Raw genomic sequence first — 12,786 nt, forward strand, 5'->3', positions numbered from 1 at the left:
ACCAACTATCTCATAAACAAGTAGCCCCTGGTGGTCCTGTGCCCGAACCTACAGCACCAATGTGACATGTTTACAATAAATCAGTTCTTCCACTGGGGAGAGAGAGAGAGAGAGAGAGAGAGAGAGAGAGAGAGAGAGAGAGAGAGAGAGAGGGGAAATAACGGAAGAATAAGAAGGAAGAAAGGGAGGAAGGGAAGAAGGGAAGGGAGGGGAAAGAAGGACATACTTATGAGAGGGCTGGGAAGGTCAGTAGTAGTCCATCTGGAATTTTTCTAGGCATGAATGAGGTGCCCAACCTATTTTTAGCGTGTCAGAAAGAATAGTTAAAGCAGCAAATTTGTTGCCAAAAAAAAAATAATAACTGCATGAGATTTTCTTCCATACAGTAGCTTTGGGGGCCAAAAACATTCAGAACAGTAGGCCATGAGAGGAAAAAAAAATACATAACAGGCTTGTTGGTGAATTTCTTCAGTGTCCTAAGAAGTATGCCATTAAAACTCTGTCCGTATAACCTATTACTAATTACGGTCCATCTTAGCAAATCTACTGCTACCCCATAAATTATACTTCTGCATACTCCTTAGATGGACATTCATTATAAATATTAAAACTCTGCATTATATGTTTTCTTCTAAGACTGGAATAATTTTAAATTTTGAACCACTACTTTTTTTTTTAAGTTTCAAAACAACCTTTATTCTGTTTACCTAATACAATGCATTAAAGCAACTTAAAACAAGATGTAGCTCCACTGAATCTGTAACTTGAACAAAATGCCAAAGAGGTACACCCCCCCACCCCACCCCAGGTGCCTTGTAAAGGCAAGATTACAACCGACCATGACATACTCCCTCTCGTCAAAAGGCCAACTTTACCAATGTCATATAAACAGATTTGTAAAAACATTCAACAGACTGTAGCTTGAAAAAAACACGCACATATAAATGGGTTGTTGGGGTTTTGTTTGTTTTGTACTTTCCCCCCATAGCAGCATCCCGGGCCTCTAATGCTATCTCATGGTGACGAGTTCAATGTTAAGCCAGACAGTCTTCCTAATGAACCCAATTCCATTCCTTCCCCACCCACCTTCCCAGCATCTTATTTAGACTTTACAAAGAGGATTTGGCATGTTGGAACTCTGTCCCATGTGGGGTACTGTGCTTTAAACTGCCCTTTTCCTCCATGACCCTACATTCAAAGAGATAGCAAGATCTGCTTTCCAACCAACGCGACTTCCATGCATAGCGAAGGCACACTTGTCAAAACGCTATTTTTCTCCCAAAGAGGAACATCAGTGGGACTTCCCAGACATGTTACTATTGAACCACTACTTCTTAAGCATACACAGTTCTTATTTTGCTTTCTTATTTATTACAGATGTGCTTCTAAGTGTACCACAGTTAGGTCAATCTATAAAAAACAATACCCAGTTGTGAAATACTATACTCATATAACCTATTATGCTATAATACACTATACTATAACCTATAATATAACAGATTATAATACTATAATCTACTGTAGTCTATAATCAAATGGAAACTGTCCAGTCTACAGAATGCTGTCAGATGTAAACCTTCAGGCAAAGAACCCAGGTATGACCACTGCTTTTAGAATAAGTCACACTTTTCAATCTGTGTCCTTCCTGATGGCAAATGACCAATAATTTATTCCAGAGACATGTAAAATTGTAACCAGTGTCTTTCTCCATATACCTTCCTCCCCCCTCCTTCATGTACAAGGACCCTGCAGTTTCCTGGGGGAAGAATGTGCACCCAACAGTCACTCATATGGGTTCCTGCTTTTGCAAAGAAATTAACCTTTGGAATCTTCTTTCTCACTGTTTATCCCTGAGTTCAAGAAGGAAAAGAAGCTATTGTATTTTCTCTAGTTAATACTGGCAGCCCCTGGGCGTTAACTTGCTTAGGCAAAGCAGAATTGAATATTAAACGTGTCAATGCAACAGTAGTCACTCTAAGTGACTTATCTTATACTCAACCTGTCACATATGCAGAGGAGAAATCAACCTGCTATAAGAATGAATAGTTAAAGAAAAATAGAAACTATGCTCATATCAATTGTATAATCCTCAAGTTCCTCAATTCATATTAAATTTTCTACTAGATACCAAGATTAAATGTTCTATTAGATACCAGTGTTTATCAGCTTGTGATACAAAAATTTTATTTACATCCTCTTTTTGAAATCTTTTTGCATAAACTGAGATGAAGGTAGCTATTGGGATATACTGAAAAAAAGTAACCACATTTATTTGCTGTAATACCTTTCTACATGTTAAGTACAGGAAAACAAATTGGATTTTTACCAATGTTAAGACAATTTTTAAAAGCTAATTTACCCTTTGGTTATCTCCATGTTCAATAGATACTAATTGGGTTGCTATGTTACTTATAGCAACTTAAGTAGATTAATGTCATTTAGAATGCTTCTTTTTCAATATGTAAGAACACTTAAGTGGAAAAGGAAAACAAAAGTCATAGAGGAAAGTTCTGTTTTAAGCTATGGGACAATTGGATTTTTGTTCAAAATTAAACTAAAAGAAGCCTTGTAAAAAGAAAGGATGAATTCCTGGGTGATTATGTAAGAGATGGTTTATAAAACCTACATTTGCAGGGAAATGTTGACTCCTAACTTGGGTCCTGGAATTAACTGTCAGTAAGATAAAGGCTAGGTGTACCAGATGTCCTCATCGTGTGTCTGTGTCCTCTGTCCTGAGTAATTCTTCCTCGTAGTCAATGTCCAGCCGTATTGGAATCCAGGAAGCAGCAGAGGAGACCGACTACCCTGTCCGGCATCAATGCATATTTTTGTAAAATGGCCTCACCTGGGAAGTCCTGAAACAATGGACTGTCAGACTACCTTGTCACTGAGACTATTTTAACTATGACTACTTCTTGCCCGCAACTCCCCCTATTTAATCTAACACAAATATCTATTCCAGGAAGATGTACAAAAGTGTTTGTTTCCTGTGGCTGCCACTTGATAAATCCCTTTTCTCTGCCTATCACCATGTCTTTGTTTGATAAGTAAGAACAAATGACCTGACATGTGAATTCCTATCATGTGGACCTAGGATCTAAAACTTCCGTTTCAATGAGAAGTAAAACTAAACAAAACCTACAAACAACAACGAAAACAAACCTGTAAAGGATTGTGATTTGTCTAAGTTTAATAACATTCTTGAACCCAGTCTAAGAAAAGACATACACAATACAGTATGGAGGTCAGATCTGGCCAGCGCCATCATTGGCCACATGGTGAGATGTGCTATCTGGCATCTTGTCCTGATGGGCGTGACTGGATTCCTAGAGGAAGGGAAGTCCCGTCCCCGGGTAATGAGTGCTCATGAATCCCTGGAGGCAGAGGTGGCCCGTGGGCTTATAGGTTACTGAACCTATCAGACAAGTAGCTGGGACTGGGAGCTTCCTGTGAGCCTGCTGGGGACCTGCCCCCTATTTAAGGTCAGCTCATCCCAGGTGCCAGCATGCCAGGCCACGTGTCTACATCTTCCCATCCTATGTCCTGGCTCTTGCCTCATCTGCGGACACCATAGAGCTGAATTGGTTCGTTGGTATTGTATTTGTTCTTTCTTTCCTCTCTAGTCTGTTTCCTGACAGCGTTAAGAGTATATGTGTGGACTGCAGGCCTTTGTAGCAACTGGCTGCCTGTCGACTGCCAAAGCTCTAATAAAAACCCCAAGTTTCGATCCTTCAATATGTGGCTTCTTGAATAATTTACCATATAACAACAGTACATTAACTTCCATAAGGTGGATTACTAAGAACAACGCTGGTTTGTTTTCTCACAGTTCTAAGGCACAGAAGTACAAAGTCAAAGCATGAAAGGGCCATGGTTCCTCTGAAGACTTCCAAAATGAACCATTCTTTCCTCTGAGTTGCCTGTGATTCTGTGTGTCCGTTGCTTGGTACTTGGTTGATAAGCACATTGCCATAGTCTCTGCCTTCATCTTACATGTTCTCCTTGGTGTGTTCTGGTGTATTTCTTCCTTCTTTTAAGCAGAATTACAAAGGCACCGGTGGCTCATGTCTGTAATCCTAGCTACTCAAGAGGCTGAGATCTGAGGATGACAGAAGCTAGCCTGGGCAGGAAAGTCCATGCAACGCTTCTCTCCAATTAACCACCAGAAAACGGGAAGTGAAGCTGTGGCTCCAAAGTGGTAGGGTGCTAACCTTGAGCAGAAAAGTTCAAGGGTAGCACCCAGTCCCTGAGTTCCAGTCCCACAACTGATCCTCCCAGAATTCCAGCTCATCATAATCCAGTATTTACTTACTTTTTCTTGATGATTCAAAGATTCTAAAAAAGACCACATTCACTGGTGGTAGTGGTTAAAAATTAAGCATAGGCGTTTACTGAGACCTACAAATGAATAATCTGCAAATTTATATTAGCAGGATTGAAAGACACTGCCATGAACCCAAAGAAACCATAACCCATTTTTCTGCTTCTTTTTTTAAGACCTATGTAAACCCGCCCCCAAATTCAGTCCCTTGCACAACCTCCAAACTCATGGAAAGATCAGTGCCCCTCGCTGGCAGTAAACAGTCCTAGCCTATTGACAGTCAAGTCAAGTGTTTTCCTTTTCTATTCTCCCATTTTCCTAACAAGGACTGGAGTAGATTGGGAATGATCTTTGACAGTAAGTTGCTAGGATCTTAATTGGGTGTTGTATATGTGATACCCAGGTGTTGGCCTCTAGCCTAGGACAGTAGTCACCAGCACTCAGTCAATCGGGCTAGGAGTCTTTGTTTAGCTGTGCACAGCTCTGGTGACAAACAGCACAGAGGCCAAACAGGGTTGGGCTTTTAAAGGCAAAAAACATATATACCGCACGCAGGTGGTCATGGGATAAGAATCAAGTACCACACGCAGGTGATAGTGCATGTGATAGCAAACAGACATATAGAAGCAGAACTGTCAGTGATCACAAAGACCGATTCGAGCAAAACTCTGGCAAATAGAACAATGAACCATTTAAGCAATCAAAATACCCTTTCTCTGTTTAATTCTTGGTTGTGGGTGTAACTGGTATTTACAGAGTACCCATTTAACTTCTTTAAAACATGCAAATGGAGTAACAATTATGTTTGCTCTCTCTCCTTTCTTTTGCAAGGGTCAAGAAGCTATACATGGAGCCACTTTTGGGCTCCCGGGTTTCCCCTCCCCAGGTCCACTACCTTGTCTAAGCCAGCTGTTTCTAGGGACCCCCAAAAAAGGGGGTTCCCCTACACCTTTCACTTGGTTTCCACATTGTGAACCCTCTAAGACTCACCAGTTCTATTATTTGCATCCAACCAAATAGTGTCTAGGAATGTCTATAAAAAAATAAAGCATTTGGTGCTAGTGGAATTGAGGAGATGTTATTCATTCGATGATATATATTTTGAATGCTTATTGTATAAGATAAAAGTACGGGAAAAGCCATAAATATAAGACCTTCCAAAGGCTCATAATCTGGTAGAGAGCCAGGCAGGTCAACAACAAGAATATACTGTATTCCTTTCAAGTTGGCCTTTTAAAACAGTTTCCTTCACAGTAGGAAGACAGCAATTTGGAAGAAAAAAAAGTCCTTATGCTGACCATACCATGGAATAGTGGAATGGAAAGTTGCATCCATCCTTTCCTTAGTGGCCTCTGTTTCAAAGGATGAATCCTTTCTTACAGGTACTGCAGCTAGTTTTTTCCTCCTAGGTTGTGGATTTCTCCTTTCTACGAGGCAAGCCCTCTACCACTAGGCCGTATTCCCAGCCCTCTCTTTCTTTCTAGACTCTCGCCATACTAATTCTACTTTTTATTTCTAGACCACACCCTCTTCTTACTTGATCCTCCTACCAGCCTTTCAAGCTATTCACCACAAAGCCAGATATATATATTTTTATTTTGTCAGTCTTGGGGCTTGAACTCGGGCTGGGCAATGTCTCTGAGGTTTTTGTTTTTCTCTCAAGGCTAGTACTCTACAACTTTGAGCCACAGCTCCACTTCTGGTTTAGGGTTTCCTACCCAGGCTGGCTTTGAACCGGAATCCCCAGACCTGAGCCTCCTGAGTGGTATGAGCCACCAGTGCCTGGCTAAAACCAGATGTTTTTGACTCTGTCCAAACTCCATGAGTTCTCCGTCTCAAGTCTGTCCACTCACTCCTATATACCAAATAAAGAGACTTCATGAAGTGCAGAGAAAGGAGTAGTATGGGAACCATAGAAAGATTACATTTCAATATACCTTTCTCCATACTTAGGTTTCTTCAGCCTTAAGCTAAATAAGAATTGGGGCCCGGGAGATAGGCATGCAGTCTCTAGTCACTGGCAGGTTCAGCTGTGCGTAGCCGTGGCTCAGGGGGGCTGATAGTCCATTGTCTCAGAATCGCTGAGGTGGGGCCGCACTCCGCCTGGCAGGTGGTCCAGACCCTCCTTAATTCCATGCAGGCTGTAAAGTGACAGCTGAGAGAATGGCTCAAGACCGAAGGTAAAAACAGAGACATCTAGGGTTCCTTGTCTTTATTTATTTATTTTTGGCCAGTCCTGGGCCTTGGACTCAGGGCCTGAGCACTGTCCCTGGCTTCGTTTTTGCTCAAGGCTAGCACTCTGCTACTTGAGCCACAGCGCCCCTTCTGGCCATTTTCTGTATATGTGGGGAATCGAACCCAGGGCCTCATGTATATGAGGCAAGCTCTCTTGCCACTAGGCCATATCCCCAGCCCATTCCTTGTCTTTAATCTGCTCCCCCTTGCTTGCTGGGCATAAAGAAGGAGTCTGTATTTCAGGGGGAAAAAAAGAAAAACAAGGATTTTAGGCACTTCTCCCAATCACAACAGTAAGAGCATCCATCACACCTTGCACTCCACCCAACTTTCTACTCTGTCCAGTTACTGTTTTACACCTTGTGTCTACAATTACACTCACATGAGAAGTGGTTTGTCTTGTGTCTCCAATTGTTCATCTAAATACATTCTTCCATCTATTGCCATCTGTCTTGTTTAATTCCTGTGAATTTTGTTTACCCCATTATCAGCAAACTGTTGGTTGATAAATGAAGGCTGCTCTTAAGTTGGCTAAACTCCTCTACTCTCTCAGCCACAATGGTGATGTTGTTTTTACACACACACACACACACACACACACACAATTTTTATTGTATCCATTTGCCTTTTTTCTTTGTTCTCCTTCTTAGTTTTCCCTCTCAGCTTCTTCACTTATGACTAGAAATCTTCCATGTGAGCCACACCTTACCCTGATATTCTCTGGTTCTTCTGCCTCTCTGAGAGCCAGTATTTCAAAGTCCCCACTTTTGATTTGGCAAAATCAAAGATCCAGGGCACCTTTTACTGTAATGAGCAGAGTAGAGCCAAATATTATTTTGCTGGTTTATGTAGTCCAAAGGCTTTTGATTTGTTCAGAATTCAGATCTACCTCTCAGTAGTCTATTCAGAAGTACATTGAGTTTCAGAATCTTGAGAGCCAGATAAAGAGTAGGGTGTGTGTGTGTGTGTGTGTGTGTGTGTGTGTGTGTGTGTGTGTGTATGATGGCCTTATTATAGGCAAAAGGGGGACGTTTTTAGGACGAGTGGGAGAAGGAAGGACTGTGAATGAATGCCATCCCCAGACTGCAGGGGAGAAAGAGATGGACCTCACAAAGAGGAGGCCCTGATCAGTATTTGGAGACACCTGAAGAACAGCCACAGGTGTCATGTCCCCCTGCAGGCTCTGGGTGCCATGCACTGAGAGCCACAGGGCTCACTGGATGAGTGTCAAGTTGTTGAAATGGTTCATGATCTCTGAAGGCCCTGCTGGCCTTCTGTTACAACCCATATCTGCAGGGTCATAAAATTCGCCATCATAGTTTGAAGGAAGCCATTTGTTGCCTTTGATTTCAGGACATTACTACACAAAGGATTCTCAGCTGCTTATAAAAGTCAGCTGCATTTTGAAATTGCAACAATCATGAGAAAACCTTTGCAAAGATGACCGAACGGGACTTAATCTGAAGAGGTTGGCTCAGACTGCGTTTGTAGTAGAACATGTGTGGCCTGGCTACATTTGATCTGCTAATATGAATCTCTTGTGGGTCACTCAGACTGTAACTTATTTACCTGGTATGGTTCCTTGGTGAGCCATTTCTGTCTGCAGATCATCTTTGTACTCTTTGCTACAGAACCATCAACTTCGACTTGAGAGGTAAAGCTGACTTGTGTTGTGTTTATGAGTCAGGAAACTATGCAGATGAAGCAAGGCCCAAACTAACTGTAATCTCATGCACTGAGTGTGTTGGAGACAATTGGTATAGAGCTGCAGGAAGGCTGTTCAATAGGTTCTGGTTGAATGAAGAATGAATGAATGGTTACTTCCAGCTAATGCCTGAATGCAGATCCTTTCTGTTTGTCTCTGGAGGCCCCTGGTGGCAAGGGGAGAGAAGCTGACTCTGATGACTTCCTCCAGGAGGTAAAAAAAGAGGCCTTTATGTGCATACCAGCTGCGTGACACTAGTTCCCTGTATGTGACTACCTAAATTCTTCCTTTATGACCTGACTCCTTGTATATCTGACTAAGCAGTAGTAGACTGCTTCAGCAATTAAGTATTAAAAACACATTTAAGATTACATATATATGAAATATATTACACATATATGATTACATATGTATATATGAAACTGGTATTGGAATTTGATGTTGGTGATACTGGAATTTGAATTCAGATCCTTACGGTTGCTAGACAAGTACTCTACCACCCGAGTCATGCCTCCAGTTCCCAAATGTTTTCAAACATAATCTGCAATTTGTCACTTGTATTCAAAATTCAATGTATAGAGGCCTTCATTTTAAATTCTATTCATTCATAGTTATCTTTGTGGCATAATTACCATTGCAAAGATATAACACACGGATTAAGTATTATCTCATCCAATAATATGCGTACTGTCTTCCTGATTTTCTAATGCAAAACACTTTGAACATGTCTATTTTTGGATATAAAGGAGAATTTTCTAATAAATGTGTTCCCAGAAATGGGAATTTTGTGTTGCAAATATTATACTTTCAACTCAGAAAACAAAACTAAATAGCTATCCAGGATGCTTATATAAAATTATACTTTACCAGCAGCATAAAAGAACTTCAGTTTTTCCAAACCTCCTTTGAGAATTGTTTTCTTATGTCTTTAAATATTTTTGCAATACTAATAAGTATTGATGGAATCTTGGTGGTATAATTTATTTGACATTTTCTTGTGATGATTCATCCTCTATAAAATGCCATTTTGCTAGGGTTTGGAGGTTTGCTTAGAGGATTTGGGGAGTTTTCATGTTTTATGTGTAGTAATACATTTAGTATTGTTGCATTTTCACCCTAACACCTCCAGTCACACAGGCCTCTTCCTCTTCCCTAAGTCCATGAGTGAGTCATAATTCCATACCACCAGTGTGCATCATACTTTCATGCCAACAGGGAGTTCATGGAACAAATTGTTTGCTGGGAAACAGGGCTTCGCTGAAGAACTTCAGACATGAGGACAGAAAATGCCATGCCTCTTTCCAGGACTAGAAAAACCTAAGGCAATATTTTTGTTAGGTCCTCTCCCTGAGGGCTCCATGCAGATGCCCCCACCTCATTAAGTCTCCACCCAGTTACCTGGGTAACCAGCAGACCTGGAGGCAGTTACCTCCCCTTTCCCTGAGGTCACATCCTAATCCACCTGGCCACACCCCTTGCCCCTGCCCTAGATATGAGGCAGGGCTGGGTGGGGGTCTCTCTCTCCCCCCCTCTCTCCGGCCGTGGATCATCTTGGCCACAGGCCAGCAGTTCAGTAATAAACTTTCTCTCCTGCCTGAATACCGCGTGGCGTTCTCCGTTACCGGCTACCTACTTTAAAAAACCTACCAATTTTAATTTTTTTAAATGCAGAAAAGTCAAGGTACGGTGAAAGCAAAGATATAGTAAATACAAAGCTTTACAAAATAACAGTGTTATCATAGGACATATATAAATAATGCAAAGAATATTATGTGTGATATGAAAGGTAAGATTGTATCCATTTTTATAGTTACAACTCTAGTACTACTAATTCTCCTTTGTCAGAAACAGATGTCTGCATGTTATCTTAATTTCTCAAAGATAGTTTTTACTTCTCTGCATTTTCTGGTGGACAGATTTTTTAAATTATACTTTTATTATCTTTAAATATAGAGGTATGTTTAGTCATAAATCTGGAGGTAATATTCTACTAAATTCTACATGGTAAAGTAGTAGTAGTAGTAGATGTAGTAGTGTTTTATATGGTTATGCTCTTATTATTAGGTATCTTATAAGTTTGCCCTTTGGCTGTTTTGAGTTCCCTAAAATTCCTCACAGCCATTTTTCCTTCCTTTAAAAGGTCTTGGGGTGGGAATGTGGCTTAGGGGTAGAGGGCTTGCCTAGCATGCATGAAGCCCTGGATTTGATTTCTCAGTACCACATAACCAGAAAAGGCTGGAATGGTGCTGTAACTCAAGTGGTAGAGTGCTAGCCTCGAGCAAAAAGCAGCTCAGAGACAATGCCCAGCCAGCCCCTAAGTTCAAGCCCAAGACTGGGAAAAACAAAGGAGGGTCTCTCTCTGCCTTCCCATGCCATGGGATCATTTGTCCTTCGTCCTTATCCAGATAACCCTAGACTTTTATACCTTTCACATTCCAGGGCAAGATAAACATTGAATGTCTATTTATTTATTTAGTGTTTGAAAAATAGTTTGTAGGGCTGGGGATATAGCCTAGTGGCAAGAGTGCCTGCCTCGGATACACGAGGCCCTAGGTTCGATTCCCCAGCACCACATATACAGAAAACGGCCAGAAGTGGCGCTGTGGCTCAAGTGGCAGAGTGCTAGCCTTGAGCAGGAAGAAGCCAGGGACAGTGCTCAGGCCCTGAGTCCAAGGCCCAGGACTGGCCAAAAAAAAAAAAAAAAAAAAAAGAAAAAAAAAAAGAAAAATAGTTTGTAGACCATTTTATCTATGAGCAACCAATGGGCTACAGCAATCCAAGTAAACTCTTCACTTTTTAGGACCTTTGTAAAGTATAGTAAGATTAAGTAAGACTGTTTGTCTGTGGCAGATTCCTCCTGCCCCCAGACACAGACATCGAGATACAGGTAAATGTTTAGTTAAGAGTGGAGGCCCAGGGCTGGGGATATGGCCTTGTGGCAAGAGCGCTTGCCTCGTATACTTGAAGCCCTGGGTTTGATTCCCCAGCACCACATATACAGAAAACGGCCAGAAGCGGCGCTGTGGCTCAAGTGGCAGAGTGCTAGCCTTGAGCAAAAAGAAGCCAGGGACAGTGCTCAGGCCCTGAGTCCAAGGCCCAGGACTGGCCAAAAAAAAACAAAAAACAAAAAACAAAAAACAACAAGAGTGGAGGCCCAGACTAAATCCCCCATCCCAACCTGGCTCCCCAACCATTGGCCCCTGAGAACACCTAAAGCACACCTTCCCAGTGATCACATAATATCAATTGCAGGAACATTCGTGCATGGCAATGTTCTATGCATTTCACAGCACAGGAAACCCTTCTTTCAAGAGGGCAAGCGAGTTGCTGGAGATTACACACCCCCAAGTCTGATGTTGTGGAGATGAGCCACTTACTTCCAGTGTTGTAAGCTGGCAAATACATTGAGCACCTTTTGCTGTAATTCCATCTATTCGCAATGTTTGCACAGTTTTTGTCTCTGGCAGTTAACTTACTTCTTCTCGGCAGAAACTCTGCTTTACTGATTGCACTTTTTAAAAAAATGCCGAAGGTGTTTTCACACTTGTTAGCTAGACCACCACCACTTTGGTAGAAGAGCAAGGGTCCTCTATGCCTTGCTTGCTACATACAGTCTCCTCCTCCTTTGGAGAGGATTGTCCTCATGGGAAGGGTGCCAACCACACAAACACATTTCTGTGGTGGAAATGCACAGCAGCTCTTCCTTCTTGTGAAGGCTTTCTCTTTTGGATGGGCAATGAGTCCCTTTTGGGGAGGGGAGAGCCTTGGTGGGGTGTTCACTGAAGACCGGGGCTTTTTTCTAGGGTTCCTTGACTCCTGGATGCATGCTTATAAAGAATAAGAAGCCACAGGGTTCCTCTTTCATGAGAGGGTGCTCAGGAGTTTTTGTTGTGACTTTTGAATATTCAGGAGGCAGGTTTTTTTGTTTTGTTTTGTTTTGTTTTATTGGAGTCTTTCTTTCTGTATTCCAAATGAGGTTTTCCTTTTATGTCCCTTTCCACTCTGTCCCTGGGCAGAAGGCTTGGGAGGCAGAGTCAAGGATGTCTTGGAAGCTCTGACTGACTGGCACTCCAGTTTACTTTTCAGATAGCTCAGCCCTGAAACAGCTTGCGCCTTTCCTTCTCCTCCTTCTTTACCAGCTGCATCCGCCTTTCCATGCTTTCCATCCGAGCAAGGAGACCGTACTACAGGACTACACGACAGGGTTACACCGCCTTATTAATTCTGACATCATTACCTCCATTGCATAGAATTCAGTACAGGCCAATGATTTGCCCTGATGGCCTGAAAATCTTCCAGCTTCACACACCATGCTTATTCAAGGGACCTGGGTCAGTGGATTATGTTTTATCACTCAAATTCCTATTAAAACTGTCTGAAACCAAAGACAGTGATTCTCATAACATCATTTAAGCAAGGATTCTGTGTAATTCACCTCTACCTCTCTGCCCACCAATGACCCTCAAGTCTATAGATGCACCGATTAGAGTAATTGAGTTATTATTAACATAGTAGTTTAACTTAA

The 12,786-nt window shown here is 41.8% G+C and overlaps 1 pseudogene; it reads right to left on the bottom strand.

The window, feature by feature from the left end:
* Window positions 1-11,850: 11,850 nt before the first annotated feature.
* Window positions 11,851-12,573, bottom strand: LOC125339956 (annotated as a pseudogene).
* Between the last annotated feature and the right edge of the window lie 213 nt (window positions 12,574-12,786).

This window comes from Perognathus longimembris, chromosome 22, assembly GCF_023159225.1.
Source record: "Perognathus longimembris pacificus isolate PPM17 chromosome 22, ASM2315922v1, whole genome shotgun sequence".
Taxonomy (NCBI): domain Eukaryota; kingdom Metazoa; phylum Chordata; class Mammalia; order Rodentia; family Heteromyidae; genus Perognathus; species Perognathus longimembris.